This window comes from Podarcis filfolensis, assembly GCF_964270895.1.
Source record: "Podarcis filfolensis genome assembly, chromosome: 13".
NCBI lineage: Eukaryota > Metazoa > Chordata > Lepidosauria > Squamata > Lacertidae > Podarcis > Podarcis filfolensis.
In genome coordinates, this window is record NC_139615.1 from 646,032 (window position 1) to 656,251 (window position 10,220).

Sequence of the window (10,220 nt, forward strand, 5' to 3'; positions counted from 1 at the left end):
GGAAGGGACTCGGAGGGTCATCCAGTCCAGCCCCCTGCAATGCGCCTGAAGACTTTGCCTCCGTGTGGCGCTGTGACTCTGGCTGCATTCACAGGTGAGGCGTGTAATAAGCAGAGTTCTGCAGCTCCATTTCAGGGTGAACTCTCTGGCCAGATCTGGGGGTGCTGGTCCACGGGGGGCTCCCTAGCGCAGGCAGTCAATGCCCCCTTTGAGATGTGAAAGTGGCCTGTCTGGATCCCACCAAGAAGAGGGAGAGGAGAAGGCCGGATCAGCACCCGCTGCAAAAATGAGGAGGGGGTCTTGAGTGGGCTGCACCACTTTGCACATCCCCTTGGCCAAGAGCAGAGGGAGACCTCTTGCTCTTCAGCTGGGACACTCCCACTCCCAGCTCACTCAAGAGTCAGGGAAATAAAAACGTACAAAGTAATCGCAGCACCGCCAATTGTTTGTGGGTGTCTTTGGCGCCCCCAAGTCCCTCTTGCAGGTTTGTCTGAGCATCTTTGCAAAGGCCTTTGGGGCAGGGAGGGGAATGTGGCTTTGGCTTGCTATGAGAGCTCAGGGGAAATAAGGAAGAGGCAAAGGCTGTTTGCCCCCCCCCCTTTCGGAGCCAGGGAGGGGGCCCTTTTCCTGACTGGGCAGCACTGGGTGAAGCTCAGGAGCAGCTGAATGTGGGGATTTAATGCGGAGTATCTCTGGAAGTCTTAAGGCGGCCGGAAGGATTCAGCCCATGCGCAAAGGTCGGAAGTGGCAACGAGGAATTTCTAGGCTGCGGAAACACTTGTTCAGGCTTGTTTTAGAAGAGAAGCCTTTGTTGCTTCCTTCCTTACAGAATCATAGAACTGCAGTCGGTCGGGAGCCAGAGGGTCATCTAGCCCAACCCTCTTGGTGATTGGACACAACCCCAAGGCTGTGTACTCACAGTGCATTTAAGGCATATTCTTTCTCTCCTCAAATAATTCCGGGCCCTCTTCTTTCTCCCATGACAATTCCCACAGCAGCCCCTAACAAACTACAGCACCCAGAACTCTCTGACGGGGGAGAGAAATGTGCTTTAAGAAAAGCATGGTGTTCACACACTGTTCCTGAGACCATGCGCAGAGTGCACCAACACAAGTCGTCAGGAAGAGTCTCTCTCGCCGAGATTGGGGGGCAGGAGGGCTGCTGAGCCCCAGCACCCACCGGGAAGGGAAGCAGGGGTTGTGTGCCTCAGTTTCCCCAGGTGGCCACAGGGGGATTATTCTCACCTCCTTCCTTTCTTGTCTTGAGAAGGAAGTAAAGCGCTTCCTATTTGCCTTGGCTGTGTGTGAAGCGGCGAGGGAGTAGCTCTCCTCTCAGATGCAATTCTCAGTGTTTACCTCACATATTTTGGCGCTGAGGCACAGCCCGCAAGTTAAACATCAGCTCAAAGGTAGCCCCTCTCTGGCTAGCGCAAGCCAATTCTGCTTGACACAGCGCGGCATTGTGCGATAGGTTTCGCCAGAAAGAGGAAGCGGGAAGTTTTTAAATCTGAATTTCGGTGGAAAATATTTGTGACGTGGGAGGAGAGGGCCTCGCTGAGAGCCGAGAAGAAGTGAAGCGGGGCCGAGACAAAGAGACCCAGGCCAAGCCAGGATTAGTTGGGAATGAGGAGTGGCTGCCGCAAGGAGGGAGATGGCAAACCTGGAGGGTTGAAGTTTTGCATGAGAATGCACTAAAATCGTCTGCTCTTGGGTTTGCAACAGCCCCCAGCGGGCTTAATTTAAAATTTGTACACCACTAGGGATAGTTTAAAAGCCTCAAAGTGGTTTACACAAAAGATAAAGCAATCAAATCGACGGTTCCAAAAGTTGAAATGGCAAGAGACTAAACACAGATTAAGATTCACACCAGATTTCTAAACCTCTGGACAGGCTTGTCTAAACAGTAATGTTTTTAGCAGGTGCCAAAAAGAGTGCAGGGAAGGTGTCTGCCTGGTGCCATGAGGCAGGGAGTTCCAAAGGTGTGGGCGCTTCCAGGATAAAAGTTTGAGTTCGTACAAATGCAGAAAACAAGCATTCTGTGGCACCTGCAGCAGTGCCCATTCTGCCAATTTCTCCACCAATTCAAGGAGCAATGCAAGACTCTTTTACCCTTTTACAGGTCCACCACCTGTGAAAGAACGTGCCCTCGACGTCTTTGCATCTCCAGCACTTAAATGATTCAGTCTAATACATCTTAGCATGTCTACTCGCAGTTAAATACCACCTATAAATCATTTTCAAGTAGTTCTCCTTCAGGAAATAACATGCTGTAAACTTTAGATCACTCCTCCAGAGTTTTCGCCAGAGGTTAAAATCTATATCATTGCATTTGTCTAAGACGCCCCCATGTATAAGACGTCCCCTATTTTGGGGGACTCAGATTTAAGAAAATGGGGGCGGGAGATGTATCCGTGTATAAGACGCCCCCTAATTTTTGACTTTATTTCTTAGGGGAAAAACCTAGTCCTATACACGGAAAAATACGGTATGTCCTATATCTATTGCCCAGTGTGTCATAGAGGCTTTGACAAGCTCGCCTTTTGTTTCCCAAGCTAATAACAAATTTAGGCACCAGGTGGGCAAAAGCTTCTCCGTGCCCTCCACTGCTCCTTGCCGGCTTCCCAGCCCCACAAGAGCCCAGGTGAGGGCCATCCAGTTCTTTCTGCCAGTCATGCCATGTCAGCAGCAGGAGGGAGAGGAGGCAAACACATATGCCCACACTTCCCCCTGTGCATGCCAGTTGCTACTGGCTCAAAGGGAAAGGGCCAGACCTGGAGGTCACAGGATGACTCAGCGGCACCGTTAGGAAGCCAAAGTGCTGACCTCACTCACTCAGTGCCACTCCCTGCCATCAAATTCCTTGAGAACCCAGGAGTCCTGGCTGGCACCCTGCCCTGTGAGGCCTGAGGCCCACTGCCAAGCCTGCCCTGCCCTCCACCTCTTCCCTGACTGCCCCCCTCCCAGCTCAATCACTCCATTGTGGCTCTCAGGGACCCAGGAGTCCTGTCCCCTTTCCAAACTCCTGAATGCCACTCTTCCCTTACTTTAACAATGGAGAAAGAGTCTCCTTTGCGCCCTAACTCACAACCTGGATCAATTTAAGGGCAGGTCCCTTCCCGACTCTGGCTGCTGTTCACCCCAAATGTCCTGCCCTTGGGGGGGGGGGTGGACCGGCCTGCTGTGTGTCACCTCCACTCTTCCTGGAGCACTCAGGCTGCCCCATCCCCATCTTTGTGTCCCCCCACCTTCTCCAGGCCAATACATACCCTCCAAAATCCCACTGATCAAAATTGGGTTGCTTGTTTTTTTGGTCCTGAGCTCTCTTGGTAACCAGCTGATTTGCATGAAAGCACGGCATCAATAAATGAGCATCCTTTGGTCGGCGCTCTGGCGTGAGTCAGCTTTCTTGCACCAGAGCACCAAACCAAAAAATGGGACATTCTAGGATCCAATCAAAAGCTGGGATGGCTTCTGCAGCTCTGTCCCACTCAAATCGGGATGGTTGAGGGTTATGCTGCGTGGTCAGCTGGGTCTTCCTCTGGGGGGAAAGTGGCCTGAGGAAGAGTGTGAACATGGTAGGATGAGGTGTCTGCATTTCTGCTGATGCACAGAGGTGAGTGCAGGTGTGGTGGGTTCCCCCCACACCTCCCTCTCTGTAATCTCAGATGAAATAGCATTCCTGCTTGGCACAAAAGGCCCCCATATTGGATTGGTGGAAAGCAAGCAGTTTCATGTCTGCTGAGACCGCTGTGGCCACGATCAGGCCTTGCAAGGAGTCCCCCTTGCCACGCCCTGTGCAACCGATCATGGCCCATCAATGTAATCTTAAATAAACAATTTAAAGAAAACCTGCTTAGAGTCTTATCTAGGGATTGGGGAGGGAACTGCACCACAGTGCTGTGCTCATATACCCAGCAGTCCTCCTGCCACCCCAAAAGGGGACCTCAGACTTCCCGTGAAGGAAGACCTGCACTTTCTCTCCTCTGTTATTAACCACCAACACCTCTGGTTTGGGCTGAATTTGCCCCATGGCTGAATCAAGTTTTGGCTATATTTGCCCCGTGGCAAATTTGCCCTGCAGGTAACCTTCTACCATGCGCTGGGTCCTTGCACTTGGCACCCCTTGGGCTGTGTTGACCTAAACAAGGAATGCTATTTATAGCCCTTGTTTTGTGGCTGCTCCTCTTAGATAAACAGCTTCTTGGGGAGGTTGGTGCTCAGAGCCCTTTCACCTGGGCAGGTAACACACCCCACCTCAGAGTAGGCAGGCAGCCAAAATGGGCACTGCCTGACGACAACCTGAATTTATCAGGAAGCGATACAGCAGAGACAAACACACGCTTGCTCCTGGTACAAGGGGAACCAACACCTGGGGTCATGCCCCAGAGCTCCAAACCCCACAGACGAGTTTTGCTTTCGTTCCAGTGCAAACAGGGCACTAGAGAGATATTTGCAATAACACCTGGACTCAAACAGAGATTGCTTTCTTTTCCTGGGGCTCCAGAAACATAATCAGATAGGATTGTGGGAGCGCAAGAGCCTGCTGGGTCAGGCCAGTGGCCTATCTGGTTCAGCATCCTGTTCACACCGTGGGCCTCCAGATGCCTCAGTGGGAACCCTTCAAGCAGGATTTGAGCAGGAGCCCTTTCCCCTCCTGTCGTTTCCAGCAACTGGTATTCAGAAGCATTGATGCCTCCAGCCGTGGAAGGCGGAGCAGAGCCATCACATTCACCCAGTGCTATACCAGCTGCACTGGCTCCCGGTGGAGTACAGGATCAGGTTTAAGGTGCTGGTTTTGACCTTCAAAGCCCTATACGGCCTAGGACCCTCGTACCTATGGGAACACCTCTCCTGGTATGTCCCACAGAGGACCTTACAGTCTTCAAACAAAAACATCTTGGAGGTCCTGGGCCACAGGGAGGTCAGGCTGGCCTCAACCAGAGCCAGGGCTTTTTCGGCCGTGGCTCGATCTGGTAGAACGCTCTGTCCCAAGAGACTAGGGCCCTGCGGGACTTGACATCTTTCCGCAGGGCCTGCAAGACAGAGCCGTTCCACCAGGCCTTTGGCCAAGGCACAGTCTGACCCCCTCTCTCCTTCTGTAATCCTCATAGAACTCTAGCCCAATGGTTGCCATTAATTTGATTCTGAATTGATTTTAGAACAAATTGATTTTAGAATGAATTGATTTTAGAATGTATTTTAATTAATTGATTGTGATTTTATTTAACTGTGTTACTTTTATTGTTGTTAGCCGCTCTGAGCCCGGCTTCGGCTGGGGAGGGCGGGATATAAATAAAAAAATATTATTATTATTATGGCTAGATTTTGAGGTGAAGCAACCAGATTTGTACACAGTATTCCAAATGTAATCACATCATAGATGTGTAGAATGGCTTTATTATATGAGCAGTTTTATTTTCAGTTCCTTTCCCAGTGATCCCAAGTGGAAATTGCCCTTTCCACGCTGGGTTGACGTCTTCATCAAGCGATCTGTTATGACTATCACCTCCAGTTCAGACCCCGTGAGCGTATATGTGAAAGGAAGATTTCTTGCATCACCAGACATCACTTTATACTTAGAATCATAGAGTCATAGAGTTGGAAGGGATCCTGAGGATCATCTAGTCCAACCCCCTGCATGCATTTGTTTGCATTGAATTGCATTTGCCATTTTGCTGCCCACTCATCCAGTTTGGAAAGGTCCTTTGGAGGCTCTTGGCAATCTCTTTTTGCTTTAATGGTCCTGAACAATTTATTATCATCAGCAAACTTGGCCACCTCACAGTTCCCAATACAGATCCTTGGGGGACTCGACTTTCTACAGAGCTATCCGCTTATTTCTGCTCTCCACTTCCTGCTACTTAACCAATTCCTGACCCATAAGAGGTCCCCTAAACATCCTTGGCCCTGTATACGTGAAGGAGCGTCTCCACCCCCATTGCTCTGAGGGCCTTCTGTTGGTTCCCTCACTGCGAGAAGCAAAGTTACAGGGAACCAGGCAGAGGGCCTTCTCAGTAGTGGCACCCACCCTGTGGAACGCCCTCCCATCAGATGACAAGGAAATGAATAACTATCTGACTCTTTTAGAAGACATCTGAAGACATCTCTGTTTTGGGAAGTTTTTTAATGACTCATGTTTTAATGTATTTTTAATCTCCTGTTGGAAGCCGCCCAGAGTGGCTGGGGAAACCCAGCCAGATGGGCAGGGTATAAGTAATAAATTATGTTTATTACTGTTATTATCCATGTCAGCTACATTTACTCAACAGTCTTTGGTGCGGTACCTTATCAAAAGCTTTTTGGGAAGCCCAGGTGTACTATGTCAACTGGATCAGCTCCGTCAAGATGCTTGTTGACTCTCTCGTACAACCCGAATAGGTTCCGGAGGCAGGACTTGTCCTTGCAGAAGCCAGGCTGGCTTTACTTCGGAATGGGCTTATCCACACTTACCTTTTGTCCCCTGCGTTTTGAGCACAGGTCAACGCTTCCAAGTGCCCTTTTATCTGTGCCTGAGCTTTCTCCGCACTTAAAGTGCAACAAATGACAATTCAGGTTTCCTGCAGATTGCAGTTTGCCCTGATTCAGCTGGGACACAGAGCTTTAAAGCACGGACAGTACCTGGAAAGCCCGGAGTAAAGGGAAGTGTGGACAAACCCTTTTTTGTGCCGCATTTTTAGGCACAGGTCTGGGATTTCCAGGTCTGTATCTGAGCGGGTTCTTTCCTCTCGAGATTTTACCACTGAATTGGAGGAAATGGCAAGTGGGATTCCCAAAGATTGCTGTTTGCTCTGATCCAGCAGTAAAATGCAGGTGTTCCCAGGGAAAGTGTGAGAGCAAAAGTAATAATAAAATCACTCAGACACACACGGACCTGGAAATCCTGGGGCTGTGCTAGAAAGCAGGGCAGGAAGTGAAGGGTGGATGGGCCCGAAGCCTTGTTCTTCTACCTGCCTGGCTATATTATCTTCATACTTCCCACCAGGATTGCCCTTGGAAACACCTTTTCAAAAATTGGTGTTACACAGGATACTTTCCCGTCCTCAGGTGTGGAGGTAGAGCTGAGGAACAAGTGACATATTTTTTGTTGTTTGTTTATAAAAACATTTCTATACCACTGTATCATAAAAAAATATACCACTGTGGTTTACAACAATATAAAAACATAAAACCAAGCCAAAAAATCATAAAACGTTAAAAATGTTTGAAAAACCTAAATTAAAAACAAACCTTCATAGGGCGTTGTGGGGGATGTATCCTTGATTGCCTGCTTGGGCCTTGCGGAATATAAAAGTTTTCAGCAGACGCTTAAAAGTTGGCACAGAAGGCCATCGGGATCAGGCATCCCAATCCGGTGATTTGTCAGTTTTTATTTTGCCTATCGGGCCTAGAAACTCAGCTCTCAACACCACTATCTGGCCCAGTTCCTCCTGCAAAAGTTAGTTCAGGTACTGAGCTCTGCTCTAGATCTTCCACGGCCAATAATTCATTCAGCTTCTCTGCCACATCTCCTTGACCTCCTGGAGCACACCTTGTCACTGACGGGTCCAACCACCTCACTAGGCTGTTTCCTGCTCCTCATATATTTAAAGAAGACAGAGGGAGAGAGGCGTGAGCCCACGGTTGGAACCACGTTTCACCCACTCACCCACAGGTTTCCCCAGCCATTCTGGGCGGCTTCCAACAAGAGTAAAAATACATTAAAACATCAGTCATTAATAACTTCCCTAAACAGGGCTGCCTCCAGAAGCCTCTCTCTTTCAGCCTCTCTCTCACGCAGAGACACACACTTCAAGGGCCAAGCGGCAGGTTCTGGGGCTCAGATTGTTCTCCTCAAGCTTTCCATGGGGCAACTTTCCTAGGGAGACTTTCCTAGGCGCCTTGCAGGATGACAAAGCGCAGTAACATTGGATCTGCACTCAGCCGCAAAGTCTCTCCCTGGAACCTGCTCATGCTCACAAGTCCAGTTGTGTGCAGATACTGAAGCATCACTTGCACGGTGATTGTGGAAGGCGAACACGGAGGCCACGGTGAAGAAAGGCCTCCAGGGGGTCTTGCAGACCAGAAGAGCATCAGAGCTGCAGCGAGGACCAGACTGGTCTGAGATGGAAGGCCAGATGTCCTCAAACTCCTGAAGCCAAGGAGGCCAAAGTGGGTCACCCAAAATTCATTGCTGGATTTTTGTGGCCTCTGCATCACTGCTGCTGTTCTCTGCCTCTAATCTCCCCACACCCTAAACCTTTTATTTCTCCTCAGACTCCCCAGGCCTTCTTTCCTTTTCCTCATTCTCTCTTTCTGCCTGGATGCCTCTCCCTGAATGTGACTTGTCCCTGCCCTTATCAGAAGCATCTTGAAGGATGGTGTGGCTAGACACCCCTTCTTCCTCCTCCCTCTAAAAGCTCTCTCTCTGGAGCTTTGAGCTTCAATCCAGCTTTGGTGCTGATCGGAGGAAGGTGCGCTCCTTGACCTCTGCCTGGAAAACCCTCTGGCACCTGCCCTCCCCTTTGCCAGCGGCCCCTGGTGCCTCAACCCATGAGACCCAATGACTGGAGAATGGGGGTGAGCCTCTTTGCTCTCTGCCTCTGGATGGGGCTGATCATGGCCTCCTCCACAGAGGGTAAGTATTTGGGAGCACAGGAGCCTTCTGGATGCGGTGGGTGTGGCGGGGTGGGAACTCTGCCGCTTGGGCAACCAGCTGCGTGGAGGGTGCATTTGGGGAAGGGGTGGAGTCACAGGAGAGTCGCCAGCGTCCTTGCCAGGGCTCAACGCACGCCAAGGCTCCTGGCAGCCCAAGCCCAGAAGCTGTCGCTCATCCACAAAATACCTAAATTATTTTTTTAAAAAGAGACTTTCCCGGAGCATGTGCAGAGTCCCATTCCCTCCTCACAGAGAAACTTACTCTCAGTCAGACAAGGAACGTCAGGGGAGCCAGATTGCTCTTGGGTCAGACCAAAGTTCTCTCTAGTCCAGCTTTCCGTTCGCCACAGTGGCTGACTAGACGCCCCTGTGAGAGGCCCACAAGCCAGGACAGAAGAGCGGCCCCCCTCTCCTGATGATTTTCTCCCCACTGGTGATGAGCATCCTGTGGCAAACCACCTCTCATCCTCATACATGGCCATCGCGATTAGTATCCTCCCTCATGAAACTATTTAATTCTCCTTAAAAGCCTTCTACATTGGAGGCCATCACTGCCTCCTGTGGGAGTGAGTTCCACAAGCACTGCATGAAGCTCAGTTGGCTAGAGTGTGGTGCTGATAACGCCAAGGTTGCAGGTTCGATCCTCCGTAAGGGACAGCTGCATATTCCTGCAGACTGGACAATTCTCAGGTTTCCTTCCAACTTTATGATTCTGTTTGTTTTTTTTTATAAATTTTTTATTGGTCTTTCAACACATATTAAAAGACAATACAACACAATACATAAACAAACAAACATATAAACACGTATAATTTCTTGACCTTTTTTTCCTTAAACCTTCTTTCAGCAACTTCCCCATACCTCCCCTTTCTGCATCCCTGTTTTAAATCTTTCCAGCAACCCCTAATTTCAGTTACTTGTAGCACTTTCTTTAAATCCTTTTTCTCATATCCAATTGTTTGTCACTGCAATTCTATTTTGCATTACCCAAGACATTTTAACACTCATTAATTTTACAACAGTTCTTAAGATAAACTTTAAATTTCTTCCAATCTTCTTCCACCGTCTCTTTCCCTTGGTCACGGATTCTGCCAGTCATCTCAGCCAGTCCCATGTAGTCTATCACCTTGGTCTGCCATTCTTCCAATGTGGGTAGCTCTTGTGTCTTCCAATACTTTGCTAAGAGTACTCTTGCTGCTGTTGTAGCATACATAAAAAACGTCCTATCTTTCCTTGACACCAATTGGCCTACCATGCCCAGGAGGAAGGCTTCTGGTTTCTTCACGAAAGTGCATTTAAGCACCTTTTTCATTTCATTATAAATCATTTCCCAGAAGACCTTGATCCTTGGGCACGTCCACCAAAGGTGGTAGAAAGTACCTTCAGTTTCCTTGCATTTCCAACATTTATTATTGGGCGTATGATAAATTTTTGCAAGCTTGACTGGGGTCATGTACCACCTATAGATCATTTTCATAATGTTCTCTCTTAAGGCATTACATGCCGTAAACTTTATACCGGTGGTCCATAACTGTTCCCAGTCAGCAAACATAATGTCATGACCAATGTCTTGTGCCCATTTAATCA